The sequence below is a fragment of the Gracilinanus agilis genome, chromosome 2, assembly GCF_016433145.1.
Source record: "Gracilinanus agilis isolate LMUSP501 chromosome 2, AgileGrace, whole genome shotgun sequence".
Classification (NCBI taxonomy): domain Eukaryota; kingdom Metazoa; phylum Chordata; class Mammalia; order Didelphimorphia; family Didelphidae; genus Gracilinanus; species Gracilinanus agilis.
In genome coordinates, this window is record NC_058131.1 from 491,417,758 (window position 1) to 491,433,770 (window position 16,013).

The window sequence follows — 16,013 nt, forward strand, 5'->3', positions numbered from 1 at the left end:
GGTCAGAATCAGAAGTAAGGCATGTAGATTACGAGATAGAAAGCAATTGAATAAGCCACATAAGAATCAAACCTACTAACCCTGGCCTCATTAGCAGTCATAGTCAAGTTCCTTATATAACTGTAAGCCAACAGAGTTCAGATAAGTCATCAATTTTTCAAGCTTACAGTGTTCTATATAGAACCCCGTGCTATCTTTCAAAAAGAAATTATTATTCCTCGGCATTAGCAGAAAGAAACAGAGAAAAATAATGAGCATATTTTCTAGTAACTTAACTCAGCTATTTGTTTTGAGGAGTGGAAATATTTTTAGGATTCATTCTTCTAAACACAGAACATAGAAACACAAAAGGCTGAGGAAATACAGAACTTTTTTGTCCTCATCCAAGAAAGAAGAGGATCAAAAATGTTTTTCAACTAGCAGTAATGAGGAATCATCGCTCAGACTTCAGAGTCTTCTTAGTGCTATTAAAATATAGGTGGTTGCAAAAGAAGGCAAAGACACAAAAACAGGACTTACAATAAAAAATCAAAAGTTTGCAAAGAACAAAAGTTCTAAAATAACTGTATTTGGAAGAATACTAAAGTAAAAGGCTTTAGCTGGCAAAGAAGCCCCATTCAATGGTTTGCTAAGCTCACCTGGAAAAAAAAAAAACATTTGCTTTTCTTTGTAAATTTCAGCATCATTTCTTTGAAGTTTCTTAATTATCATCATGCTTTTTTGGGGAACATCCAAGGAATTTCTTCAGACTTTATCATTACTTTTACTGCTAGCCATTAGGTTTTTATCCAAGGTTTCGAAGTTCAGGAGGAAAGACAAATCAAGAGATCTTTCCACTTTATTCACTTTCTCTCTGCTTCTGCTAGAAAAGGATGGAGAAACAAATTTCTTTTCAGTTTGTCCTGCTATGCATGTCCTAGGTATCCATCTGTTTTCAGAAAAAAGAAATATTAATATTCTATATATGTGTATGTGAAAACTATTATGAATAAGAAAAAATAATTATTATAATCTAATCTTAGATTTCAGGAAATTGAACTTAGGCAAAGAGACTAATTATTTTTTCTTCCAAAGCAATTTGAAATAATTATTATAATTATTATTACTGTAGCCAGCACCACTACCATCTTCATCATCATCATTGTTGCAGCATTAAGAATAATTATAGTAATGTCAACAATACTTTTGTGACCCAAATTATTATACTTTAGGCATATCCTACTCTTCATGACCTTCTTTGGGGTTTTCTTGGCAGACATAATGAATTGGTTTGCCATTTCCTTCTACAACTCACTTTACATATGAGGAAACTGATGCCAACCAAGTTTAGTGACTTGTCCATAACACACAGATATCTGATGTTGGATTTGAACTCAGATCTTCCTGCTTACTGCTCAGGTACTTATCTCCTAATCCTCATAAGGGCCACAATACTCTATACTAAATCCAGTTGTTCTGCTTTGGTAATTCTTGCCATCCTTATTATTAAAGGAAGTAAAATTACATCATACAATTATTTGTTTTCCCCTTTGATTCTGAGGAAGTAAAGAATAATTGTAAACCTTTGAAATTCGTCTTGTTGAACCTAAAAATAAACAGTTTTAAACTCATTTTGTCGTAAAGAAGGAAAAATAAGGGCTGCATTTGTATTTTACTACAAATGAACCATAATAATCTTTATAATGTATTCATGAAAAAAGTAATTTCAAAACCAAGTTAAAAAGGATAACTGGTTTTGTACAAGTCATCAGAAAAATAATCACTTGGTTGGATTGTAGGGGTAATGAGGATATGAATAAGTGATTTTTAATGTAATTTGTCTTTTATAAATAAGATCTTTACAGACATCTTTAAGGAGCAAATCTGGGTTGATTCTTTTTGCAACCAATGTACAAAATACTTATTTGGTCTAAAAGTTAGAGTCTGTAATGCAATATTCCAGGGAACAGAACAATTTATGTTTATTTTCTAGGTGATCATACTGGGCTTTAGAAGACCAAAAAAGAAATATAATTTTTCCTCCTGATGGAGAGTTCATGGATTTCTAATGAATAATGTTGTTCCCACTCTCAGATGTAGTTTCTGAAAATGTAGTTTTGCTAAACTGTTTTCCTTTGTTGTGAGGGCTTTGGAAGAGGAGTGATCAAAGGTAGGAAAGTGGCATAAAAGAAGCAAACAAAAATATCAATTAATTATTTAACATATATAAAACATAAACAAACCTTCATTTTAGAGTGTTTTAACAATTTCTGATGGATATGAAAGCATTATCTTTTAAAAAGTAAATAAGTAGCAATATTATATAAAGTCAGAGACAGAGACTTATAGAGAAACAGACACACAGAGAGAGTGAGAGTTTTAGAATCTCAATAAATATACAGCTAGATAGCCAAATTAAAAAAAATAAATCATTGTAAGCTATGAAAATGTGCAATCTGAGAATATATGAGTAGTTATTCCATGAAAATTTAACCACACTTATTAAAAGGTTGAACACTATGATAGGATCTCTGGAAATGGATTGCTGAAAACACAGCTATGTGGTCAATTGGTCTTCTTAGTGAAGCAAAAGATATATTAAAATAAAATTAATGGTCATATTCTGGACAATTCCATTTGGGAGATCTTGGATTATAAGCAGCAGATTCTGAACAGTAATAATTTGCCTAACACATCTACTTAAAGGCAGGATGCCAAACTTAAAACAGTCTGAGACCTTAGATCATCATTAGCTGAATGCACACAAATGTGCAAAACTTAAATATCCCTGAGGGGCTTCAAATTGCTAAATAAAACATTCTGAGTTGGATGCATTTTATAACTTTTATACTAAAGGTAATTGCATCCATATAAAAATAAGCTGCTCAGTATTTTCATGTTCACTAGACAATTAAGATGGATAATCAAATCTCACCTTTAGTTTTTAGTCCTGAGGGTTATTTATATCATACAAACCATATGAGTTAAAACAGGAAAATTAATACATGCATACACAAATAGATATGTATATGTGTATTTCATATATAGATTTACATTTTTCAATATAATAGCAGAAAAACAAATAAAACTGATTTGATCTTTGAATTATCTGGATATTTCCAAATACATGGGTAAAATGCACTTAATTTTCCATTTTTGTTAGCATATTTAGTGATGTACAAACATTTGATGTTAAACAGTAAAGTGAACTACTTGTTTGTTTTCTAATCTGAGATATCATTGTTATCATAACCAAAAGACTTTTTATTCAAATTGCTAATGTGATTGCTATTATTTTGGAAGATAGTTCTTTGAACATTTCTACTATTCATTTATTTGATTTGAACCTGTGCATTAAATTCTCTAAATAATATTTAATGTAAATTTTTAAATTCACCTAATATTTTTAAAAATAATCACAATTTAAAAACATGATTCTCATCTTTTGGTTCCTCTATAACTGGCTTGATCAATTTCTCCTTCCCATTCCTCTCTTCCTCTTCCTAATTTCAATATCTTAGAAGAAACTATTTTTCATTGAAACACTGTATAAAATGTTTAATTGAAGGAGTTTAATACTGAAAGGAGAATCAGAGTATTTATAGTGGAATAAATCATAAATTACTGATTCATTTTTCATGACTGAATATAGTCATTCTATAAGTTGAATGGAAGAGTCTGACAGAGGATTCTACTTTAAAAAATTTAAACTTTTTTCCCCTTCCTGAATTGCATACAGAATTTAAGAAAAGAAATTCATGGATTTTACCAAAGGATTAGACTGAATGAAACCTGTGTAAGTTTCACATTCACTGTAAGTATGTATTGTAATAGAATTCCATTTTAAGTACATTTCTTTCTTCTTGTGAAGCAATGTTGCATAGATATTAGAGAATGGGCCTGAAAGTCTGGACAACCTGTCTACAAATATTGCCTCTAACTCGTACGGAGTACAACTTTAACTATATCACTTTATCTTCCCTGTGCTTTAGGCACATTTCTAAGATCATAAGTTTCAGAAAACTTGCCACTTCGCATTATAAGAAATAGTCTCTTCATCTTGGACTTCTCTCTTTCCAACTGGACACAATTTAACTGCTATCCTTATCTTTTTGGAGATATAATTTATTCAGGTCAGAGAAAGTTATATTACATAAACATAAAAGAAAAGATTCAGTTTTGAAAAAAACTGTCTCACTTCATCAAATGAGAAATGGAAAGTAGTCTCAATAATTTCTTTAAAGATGATATATATTTTTTATTTTTTCTGATAATGACTTTTAGGGAGGTCGGTAATTCTTAAATAATCTCTCCTCAATCTAATTTCCAGAAAAAGTTGTTTTTCTAATACAATATTTTATATTTTCTTCATTTTTTTCATTCTTTTGATTTTGCTTTATTCTTTGTTGATGTCTCATAGAATTATTAGTTTATACTTGACTGATTCTAATTTTTAAACAGTTATTCTCTTCAGTAAGCTTTTGTACTTTCCATATTGCCAATTATAAAGGAGTTCTGTTCTTCTGTAATTTTTTTTGGTACATCTTTTTCCATGTGGCCATTTCTGCTTTTTAAGAGAGTCTCTTCTTTAGTGGATTTTTGTACTGTACTATTTGGCTTATTCTGTTTTTTTTTTTTTTTTTTTTAAGAGAGAACTTTTATTTAGTACTTTTTTGTTCATCCTTTAGCAAACTATTCACTCACTGATTTCATTCCCCAATCTTTCTCTACCTCTCTTATTTGATTTTTAAAACATTTTTAAGCTCTTTCAAATATTTTTTGAAGAAATCTTAGACCAATTCATATTTTTATTTGAGGCTTTGTATGTAGCTATTTTTAACACCCTTGTCTTCTTTGAAGTTTGTGCTTTGCTCTTCTCTGTCACAATAGAATCTTGTTTAGTTGTCATTGCTTGCTCATTTTTTTTCCAGGCTATTTCTTGATTTTTAACTTCACGATGAAGCTGAATTCTGCTCCCTGAACTCTGCCACTAAGCTATAGATTTTCATGCTATTATTTTCAGAACTAGTCCTAGGAGTCTATAAATTTTCATTTCTTTTAAGTTGATATGATCTTAGAAGAGATGTGGTCATTGCTCTCTTGGCCTGTTCTTTGGTCTATGATTGACCGTAAAAATTCTTTTCCATCCTGGAACTATGACCAGGATCCCACTCCCCTGCAACCACATATTCTAGTATGTTAATACTTCTCTTTGCCTTGGATATGAAACCCAGAACCTCATATGAGCAATGCAAAAGACTTCTGAATGCTTTGTCCACAGGGTCCCTTGAAATCTCCTGGCCATCTAACCCCACCATATTCTTTTGGCTGAGAGCTCTAGAAACTACTATCACAGGTTTAGTAACCCTTAAGTCCTGCTGGCTTGCTTGGATGCCTGGACTGGACTGTACACAACTTTTACCCCAGTATTACAGACCTTTCCTGTTGATCCTCTAAGTTGTTTGGGGTTGGAAATTTATTTCACACCAACCTTTGTTGCTTTTATTTCTCTGGAATTCATTTTAAGGAATAATTTTCAAGTTGCTTTAAGGAGAATTTAAGAGTGCTTAGGTGAGTTTCTGTTTTTACTCTATCATCTTGTCTCCATTTCCATCTTTCTTCATTTAATTAAAATCCACTTAATTATATGAATTATGTAGTTTATGGATCAGGAACATTTTCTCTCATCTTGAGGAAGTCAAACTAGTAAAGTGAGGAAACTAATATACTGGGAAACAGGAGACCTTGTGTGGTATTGTAAGGGGGAATAAAGGATTTTTTTTTTGGTCAAATATATTAAAAGATGGTCACCAGATGATTGAGCAATTATCAGTTCTCAATTAAGAATAATCACAAGTCAAAATTGACTTATAGAAGTTTATTTACAATTAAGAAAAGAGAGAGGAAATAAAGAAATAAGAATCTAACACAGGAGGTATATTACTATGATCCTCTAATTCAAGGGTCGGCATCCTTTTTGGCCATGAGAGCCATAAACACCACATTTTTTAAAATGTAATTTTGTGAGAGTTGTACAGTGCTCACAGTGTGTGCTCCTGTAACAGCATCTGAAAAAAAATTGACTTCATGGATCCTGCAGAAAGAGCCATATCTGGCCCTCAAAAGAGCCAGATATGGCTCGAGAGCCATACGTTGGTACCGGCCTGTGCTCTAATTAATCCAGGTAGATCTAATTAACCCTTAGCAGAGAGTCAGAAGGCCAGAGGTCTGAAGCTTTGCTTCATTCATAGAATCTCTATTAAAGGGAAGTTCCTTAGGAGAAGTTCAGGAAGATTCAGTCTTAAAATTCACCATGTGGACTTCTAAGAAGATATTGAAAGGGGGCAGCTGGGTAGCTCAGTGGATTGAAAGCCAGGTCTAGAGACGGGAGGTCCTAGGTTCAAATCTGGCCTCAGACACTTCTCAGCTGTGTGACCCTGGGCAAGTCACTTGATGACACCCCCACACACACACACCATTGCCTACTCTTACCACTCTTCTGCCTTGGAGCCAATACACAGTATTGACTCCAAGACGGAAGGTAAGGGTTTAAAAAAGAAAAAAAAGAAGAAAATATTGAAAGCAGTCTCACCAAAGTCTCAGTGTTCTAGCCAGCACTCCTCCACAAGCCAGGATAACTCCTTTACCAGAAGCCCTCTTCACCAGAAGCCCCACTCCAGCAGAAGACCTTCTCCTTTTAAAGGGGTCACTTATGCATCACTTCCTGTGCCTTTCCCTAGTTTGCATGTCCAATCACAATAGATGCTTCTCATAGTACTACCTAGGGGGCAGTCAGTCAATTCTGATTCGTCATCCACTTTAGCACACCTTTGTTAAAGGCCTCCCAGAATTGGAGGTGCTCTCAGCTTTGGTGATTAAATCTAAAGATGGGCAGTATAGCATTGATCTAATTATCACAATAGAAAGTAAAGAGCATTAGATTTTCAATGAGGAAAACTTGGATTCAAATCCAGTCTTTGATGTTTACTCACTTTATGGCCCTAGGCAAGATACTTAATTTCTCTGGCATTGTTCCTCAGCTTTAAAATGACAGGTTATACTCAAATATCCTAAAGGTTTCTGTTAACTCTAAATCCATAAAACTCTTCTATGTATTCTAACTTGAATTCTCTAATTTGAAGTTGAATAGTTGATTAAATCTGTTTGTCCTTTAGCTCCCATTTTAAAGGTTTCATACTAGATTTTCTCTAAGGTCTCTCTCAAATGTTATGGCTATAAGTAACTATGAGATATTTCTAGTTGAAAGGCACACACAATTGGAGAATAAGGGAAAGGAATAAGCATTTATACTGTACCTACTATGGCACAGATATTATGCTAAGCAGTTTTTACAAATATAAAGTTATTAAATTCTCAGAACTCTTGGAAGTAGATGATATTATCATTCACATATTATTGTTGAGGAACCTGAAGTAAATATAGATTAATTGACTTGCCTGGGATCACACTGTAACTTAAGAGTCAGATATATTTGTCTGGCAATGATTTATATTTAAATACTTAAGACTAAAGAGGGGGTTTTATCTGGCACAGTCTCAAACCAGATGAAGCTGGGGATCAGCCTGGAGACTACAGAGGCAAAATAGGTCACCCTCTGTGTCCAATCTCCTTGGTCTGTTTTTGACTGTATGTTTTGGGGAATTTTGCCACTGAAACTATTTTGTGACGTCAGAGTTTCAGTTGGTTCTGTAGGAAGTTCCCATATCAATGGCTTTAGAAAAGGGAAGAAATTAAAGAGATTCAGCCTATTGGATGTTGGATCCCTCCAATATCTACTCCTGTTCGTCTCATTCTAATGTGCACCGTTGGGCCATCCTGCCCCTCCTGAGTATTTCTGAGACAGGAATCCATGCCTGTGTGGAAGGGGGAGGGTGAGAAGGGCATACCATGTATACACAGCCTCTTCTGATAATGGTGAGAAACACATTCAGGCTTCTTAACCTTTCTGATCTTTTACTTGTGCAGTTTCAAATATTCTGTGCTACATTATGTGCACCCCACCAAACTAATCCTTTTTGATCTTTGGTGTGTGTAATGAGTAATTTCTTGGGGACTTTTTGTTTGTTTGTTCATTCTTTTGGGGTAGGAGGAAAGGGAGTCAAGTGTTGGCCTGTATTACATTTGTATTTTGGTCCCTAGATGCAAACAGAATTTTCTAGGTTATTTTTTTTGGTATCTACCAAGAGGAATATTTTAATTAGATAAGTTATATGAAAAGGAATGAAAATTCCATGTCTTAATAAAAAGAAAACTCTGAAAAGAAAGAATAAAGATGGGAATCTTTTGGGAAAGGAAAGAGAGAAATATTTTAGAGGAAACTAACTTTTGACTTCTTAAAATAGCAGTGCTAACATTTGTATTCTCTTATTACAGTGGTTTTTAGGATTGAAATAAATTGCAGTTTTGTAATAATAAAATCAGAATTCCAGTGAGTAGAAAAGGACAGCAATTTAATTTTAAAATAAAAACATCTTTGCCAAAAAATAGTAATTCCCTCATACTGAAAAAAATGGTCATCACAGTAGACTTCATATAGTTATGGAAAGAGTAATGGTATAATAATAGATCCCATAGTGGATATTCAAATAACACTATGATGGTAATATAACACCATAGCTTTAATACCCCAATAATCTAAGTGGCCACAGTATTATAATCAGAAGAGTTGAAACTGACAGTATGAGAACATGGACCAAGAAATGAATAAGAGCTAAGGACTGATCTAGCCCTCAATTATATTTCTGCCTCATCTATTCCCAAGAAATTTAAAGTAACTGTGTGAAGTGTTTGGGATCAATGAGATAAATAGGGTTATTTAGCAACCTATGCTTTCTTCTTGTAGCACCTACTTCTAGACTTCCAGATTTGTTATAGTTAGAAGATCAGACCTATAGATCTTTGATAGGAAGTTACTAAGAGTTTAGAATTCCAGGAAAGATTTCCTGTGCACATGCGTTTGAACTCATGCTTGCTGAAAACCAGGTATCTTCAGAGGCAGACAGATAGAGATAGAACCATTGTGACACTTACATGAGAAATATTGTTTCAGTTTTCAAAGCGGAATAATAAAATAGGAAGTCTAATGAACATGGAAGATGAACATATAATAATTCTCAAGCCCTAAATTATGTAATGATGATCATTCCATGATTTTAACATAGTAAAAAACTAGGTGCTACATGGGTTTAATTTCAAAAGTAACTCAATTATTTAACTTGTCTAAGACGACAGCAAAAAAAAAAAATCTTTTTAAATCTCAGAACCTAGATTAATACACTTCACAATAGTAAGAGCTTAATATGTTTTTTTTAAAATTTTTAAATTTTTTGAGAGTAAGGCATTTAATTAATTAATGAATTAAATTTTTTATTTAGATTTTGAAGATTTTCCCATAGTTACATGCTTCAGGTTCTTTCCCTCTCCTCCAAAACCCCCAACCTCCCATAGCTGATACACAATTCCACTGGGTTATCACATGCATCATTAATTAAGACCTAATTCCATATTATTGATTGTTGGACTAGAGTTATCATTTAGTGTCTACATCCCCAATAGTATCCCCATCAGCCCATGTATTCAAGCAGTTATTTTTCTTTTGTTTCTTCTCTCACAGTTCTTCCTCTGAATGTGGCTAGCTTTCTTTCTCATAAGTCCCTCAGTCTTGTTCTGGATCATTGCATTGCTGCTAGTAGAGAAATCTGTTATGTTCGATTTTACCACAGTGTATCAGTCTCTGTATAAAACTTTCTCCTGGATCTGCTCCTTTCACTCTGTATCAATTCCTGGAGGTCTTTCCATTTCACATGGAATTCCTCCAGTTCTTTATTCTTTTGAGCATAATCATATTCCATCACCAGCAGATACCACAATTTGTTCAGCCATTCCCCAATTGAAGGACATTCCCTCATTTTCCAGTTTTTTGTCACCACAAAGAGCACAGCTATAAATATATCTGAACAAGTCTTTTTCCTTATTATCTCTTTGGGGTATAAACCAAGCAGTGCTATGGCTGGATCAAAGGGCAGATAGTCTCTTAAAGCCCTTTGGGTATAGTTCCCAATTGTCATCCAGAATGGTTGGATCAATTCACAACTCCACCAGCAATGCATTAATGTCTCAATTTTGCCACATTCCCTCCAACATTCACCACTTTCCTTTGCTGTCATGTTAACTAATCTGCTAGGTGTGAGGTGGTACCTCAGAGTTTTTTTATTTGCATTTCTTTAATTATAACAGATTTAGAACACTTTTTCTTGCGTTTGTTGAGAGTTTCAATTTCTTTATCTGAAAATTGCCTATTCATATCCTTTGCCCAATTTTTTAAATTAAATTTCATTAAATTATACAAGGTCACATAGATAGCAACTAGTTCTTCTGACTCAGAATACTTTGCTATATTTGTTGTTCATGATTCTTCTTATTCTCTAAATGACATTTTTTTTTGTTCTGGTATGGTATATTTGAAGGCTGACAGACAATTTTATGTTATTTCATCACAGAAGGGGAAGCTCAGTATAGATATACATATGTATGCATATGACCTGGATGTATAGCTGTTGGAATAGATATAGATATAACTGTATAGATTAGATGTAAAATTCACTGACTAGATAGGTATGGATATTGATATTTATATCTATGTAGATATAGATAATATAGATATATGGAGATAGCATTATACAGAATATTCAGTGAAGATTAGTGCCTCTGGTGTGAGGGCTTGTTGAGTCATTTTCAGAACTGTTTCCCTCCTTTGGAGTCAACCTGAGACACAGTTCTCACCTATGACTCCCAGAAGCTCTGGCATACGCAATGGTCACAACCAGGTAAATTGTCCCAGGAAACAAGCTAAACCACATTGAGGGAATTAGAAAAAACTATAACAAAGTTCATTTGGAAGAACAAAAGACCAAGAATATCAAGGGAAGTAATGAGAAAAATATGAAGAAAAATGGCCTAGCAGTACTAGATCTTACACTGTACTATAAAGCAGTAGTCATCAAAACAATATGGTACTGGTGAAGAGACAGAAGGGAGGATCAGTGGAATAGACTTGGGGTAAGTGACTTCAGTCAGACAGTCTACAATAAACTCAAACAACCCAGATTTTGGGACAAAAACCCACTATTTGACAAAAATTACTGAGAAAATTAGAAAACAATATGGAAGAGATGGGGTTTAGATCAACATCTCACACACTATAACAAGATAAACTCAGAATGGGTGAATAACTTGAATATAAAGAAGGAAACTATAAGTAAATTAGGTAAGCATAGAATAGTATACTTGTCAGATCTATGGGAAAGGAGAGATTTTAAAACCAAGGAAGAGTTAGAAAAAATTACAAAATATAAAATAAATAATTTTGACTACATTAAACTAAAAAATTTTTGTACAGACAAAACCAATGCTAACAAAATCAGAAGGGAAGCAACAAATTGGGGAAAAAATCTTTATAACAAAAAACTCAGACAAAGGTCTAATCCCTCAAATATACAAGGAGCTAAATCAATTGTTAAAAAAATCAAGCCATCCTCCAATCGATAAATGGGCAAGGAACAGGAATAGGCAATTTTCAGATAATAAGATATGGGTAAGAGTAGATACAAATATAGATATAACTTTATAGATATAAAACCTATATAGGGATAGAATAGATGATATATAGATACAATTGTGTAGATATAGTTAAATATGTGTATGTATATATGTGTACTATATATATAACAATAGAAAAAGATTTATTTTAAGATACGTTTAAGTATATTTTATTATTATTACTAATAAAATTTATTTTTATAGATGGATAGGAATTATATCTTTAATTCTATTGATAGTAAGAACTATCAGAAGCACAAAAATATCTACCAATATAGGCTATCTTCTCTTCAATTTAAAATTTGCAAGAATTTCTCATAACAGTGAGAGGTTTGATGACTTGCCAAAAATTACACTGGCAGTCCATGTGGAACTCAAAATCAGGTTTCACTGAATCTGAGGTTGGATCTTTACCTATTCATTTGGCATAGTACCTTTGATTTAATAGAAGCATTCTATTATGATAATTTGTAATTGTAAGGCCTAATGTATTTGATATCAGGAAATAATTTTTAAGCAGTCTATTTATGTTCACTATCCTATTGTTCACTAATATTTTAGTTAGAGTTCTGCTAATTGCCCCTGGTGCATTTCCTGGACATTCAAAAATACAATAGAGAGGAACTATTCATATTTTACTCTGTATAAACTGATCTCATCAGATAATTCTGTTTTTTCTTCCTCATCAAAATTGTTCCCCTTTTTGACTTCAGAATTTAAATCTTAATAATTTTACAATCCTGCCTCACAGAATTTAATTCATCAGATGTTGCCTAACTATTGAGGATATTCAACATGGGGATTTTATGAAGGTCTTTCTTGATGATTACATCTTAGAACCAAGATGCTATGGTACCGTTTATCAAGACTGTTTTTGAAAGTAGCTTACTATCACTGTCTGTGATCTCTAAATTGCCATATATTAGTTTCACGTTAAGGGATATTTAACTAATTGCTGCTATTCTAGACTACTTCTGTTTCTTACCCCCCCTCAGTGTCACAGATTTTAAACTTATAATACTCAACTGCTCTCTAAAATTTGAAGTCCCATGCAAGGGGGAAGCACCAAATGGATTCAGTACATCCCCTAGCTATGGACAGGAATCTAACAGAAGGATATAATGCTGAAGAAGCCATACTCCCTCAGGCTGAGTATCATCTCAAAAACAATTTTGAATGTACTAGCACCCATCATTTGTGGTAATATCTCAAGTTCCTGATCAACTATGTAATGCTGAATCTTTTGCTTTTGCCTCTCGTTTAAGTGATGTTTATCCCCGTGGCCATGATAAATGGTCCAAGAGAAATATTTTGCCATTTTAGCAATCAGAAATTCAATTTCCCATTTAGCATTAAATCTAAACAGACCAATCAGAAAATGATTGACATTCTTGTTTGTGAATCCAAAGCTACTAAACCAGATGTTTCAACTCTTGTAGTGCCAAGACTAGGTATCTTTTTTTATGATCAATTGTCAAGTATGTCAATTGAGAAATCACTGATGTTTATATAGGAAAATGCAACTAACTTGACTCAATCAAACCCCAAAATTGTTCTCAAGTTTGCAATTACTCAGAGCTCAAGATGAAAACAATTTTAGTCTTTCTCTGAAATAGTTGTGAGCATCAAAGAATACTTCCTGGTCTCAAATATACTATTTGAATGATAATTGAAATTATTTGTTATTTATGTGAGATGATGACAGTTTGGCTCATAGGACTTTCAGAGTTGCTGGAAGATCCTATAGATTTCTCATCCATTCAGAAGATCATAAGAAACAAACATGACTTTACTAAGCCATGGTCTCTATGGAAGGTTGGGAGGGCAAAAAAAAATGTGGAAACATTAATTTATGTGATTTAATCCTGGTTAAGCCTTTTCCACTAATGTTTAATTTTTTTAAATGTCAATTGAAAAAGTGTGGAGATTTTTATGTTTGTTTTTGTATTATGAAATGGATTCACATTGAAAAACTCTAGTGGTCAATTATTATCTAATCCATTTGAAATTGAGTGGCAGGTTTTTAGGTAACATGTAGGATCATTTAGAGATATTAGATTCAAAAAGCTACACTTTATTCAAGATAGATAGGGTTGTTTGTTTTTTTTTTTTGTTTGTTTTTTTGCTCATGGGCCCTGGGTTCAAATCACAGCTCTTCTTTTTACTATTTATTTGGTGTAATTCAAGTCATGTCACCTCTTTGTGCTTCAATTGTTAAATAACATGATTTGATTAGATAATCTTTATCTCTGACATACTTTCCAGCTCTCTGAAACCTAATAATCTTTTGACCTTTCAGAGACTGTTCATAGTTAAAAATTATTCTCATAATATCTGTATTTCAAACCCTATCATCTCTGAACAAAATTATAATGACACTATTCAAATAAAGGGGTAATTTGGGATTCTGACTTCACAATCCTGACTAGAAATTGCTATTTGAGTACTCAGTGAATAAACATGAATTTAACATTTATTCAGGAATGATTCATTTAGTTTGTTCAGATGTCCTCTATATTGCATTTTCCCCAAGATTTTGTAGATGTGTGTGTGTGTGTTCAGTTTTTTGAAAAAAAATGCTTTCAGGGCACAGAGAAAACATTTAGAAGGGAGATAAGTATTTTGATGAAATATGAAAGCCAGTCTTGGCAATTAATAGTCTTTTAACTTAATCAATTAATCAAAATGAGTTGACAGGGATGCTACTCCGCTCAGAATTATTTCTCAAAACTAAACTCAACTTGGGGATATGATTTCTTCAGTATTATATAAGTCTAGGCTTTATGTCCAGAATTGGTGAATAGACAGGTTACATTTGGAGATAATCTTTGCATGTGACGAAAATGTGAAATAAAAATCCTATTTTAACTCTTACTTCTATCTTATGAGGTGGAAGAGATAAACTATAATGTCTCTTTATCTGACAAATTTTTAAATACTTGAGGATAGTTATCATGTCCTCTATAAGTCTTCATTTCTCTTGGTTAAACATCTCTAATTTTTTTCAACCATTACTCATAACAGAATTTTATCTCCATGGTTGCATTCTTCAGAAATTGTTCCAGTTTGTCAATGCAAAATGTCAGTGCCACTGATGAAAGAAAATTAAGAGTTATTGAATAAACTGAATTAGAGAATCAATATTTTAAGTCCTCATAAACTAGAATCTTAGGCTAAAACCAACACTATAAAACTGAATAGAAGAAAAATTAAGTTTACATATAAGTTAAATAAAAACAACAACATAAATGCCCAAGTTTGGGATGTAGAAAACTTAATTTGAACCTGATTTGACAGAAGTTGGTTTGTAAACAATTTGGATGTTTTGGCTAATGAAAAACACAAAATTATTTTTTGGCTACCAAAACCAAAATGAATGTCAATAATTAAGTTTAAAAACTACTATAAACTATCATTACATTAAGAGAAAAAGAAATATTGAGAAATAAATTTTATTTCACTTTATAAATGTCAATTAAACCCTGAAGCATTGTGTAAGAGGAATTCTAACTAATTAAAATGCATTCAAAAACAAATATCCAAGATACTTGAATCTGACAAATTCATATCATTATGATTAAGAGCTGTCAAAACTAGGGATAAGAGGGCTTTAAGGAGGCTTTATACTTATATATTTGTATTTGAAAGGACATTGATGGTGTGGAGAATGTACCGAAAAGTGCAATTATGATGGTGAAAGGTTTTGTTTATTACATATTATCATCAATTTAATGAACTGGATATGTATATCCTGGAAAAAGAATGGTCAAGAGGCACATTACTTTTATGTTCATGTATTTTATTTTATTTTTTTAAACATTTATTAATATTTATTTTTTAGAAACGTTAACATGGTTACTTACATAATTCATGCTCTTACTTTCCCCTTCACCCCCCGAGCTCCCCCTGCGCCATGGCTGATGCGTATTTCCACTGGTTTTAACATGTCATTATGTTCATGTATTTTAAGGAGTACAATATCATAGGATATATTAGATTTTTTTCTATTTGTACCTAGAATGCTAGAAAGTTAGGTACACCAGAAAGAAATAATGAATAAAACTTGCCAAGATACTAATTTAGACTTCATGTAAGGAAAAACTTCCTACTTATTACAGGTTTAAAAAAGACGAATGGCTTTGTTCACAATATTTTAAATTCTCCCTCCTTTGAGTTTTTCAAACAGGATGTGAATGATTAATTTTTTTTTTGAATGATTAATTTTAAAAAAAATAAAATTCCTTTTTTTATTGAGCTCTTTTTAAAAAATTCATCAAATTTCCTTTGAGCTTCCCTCCACTTTCCCTTTCCAGAGATCCAATTCATGAATGTAAATCAAAGGCAAAACAAAACAAAACAAAAAGATAAAAAAAAAGTCAACATAACTTATAAATACATCAAAAAAGTCTGGAAAT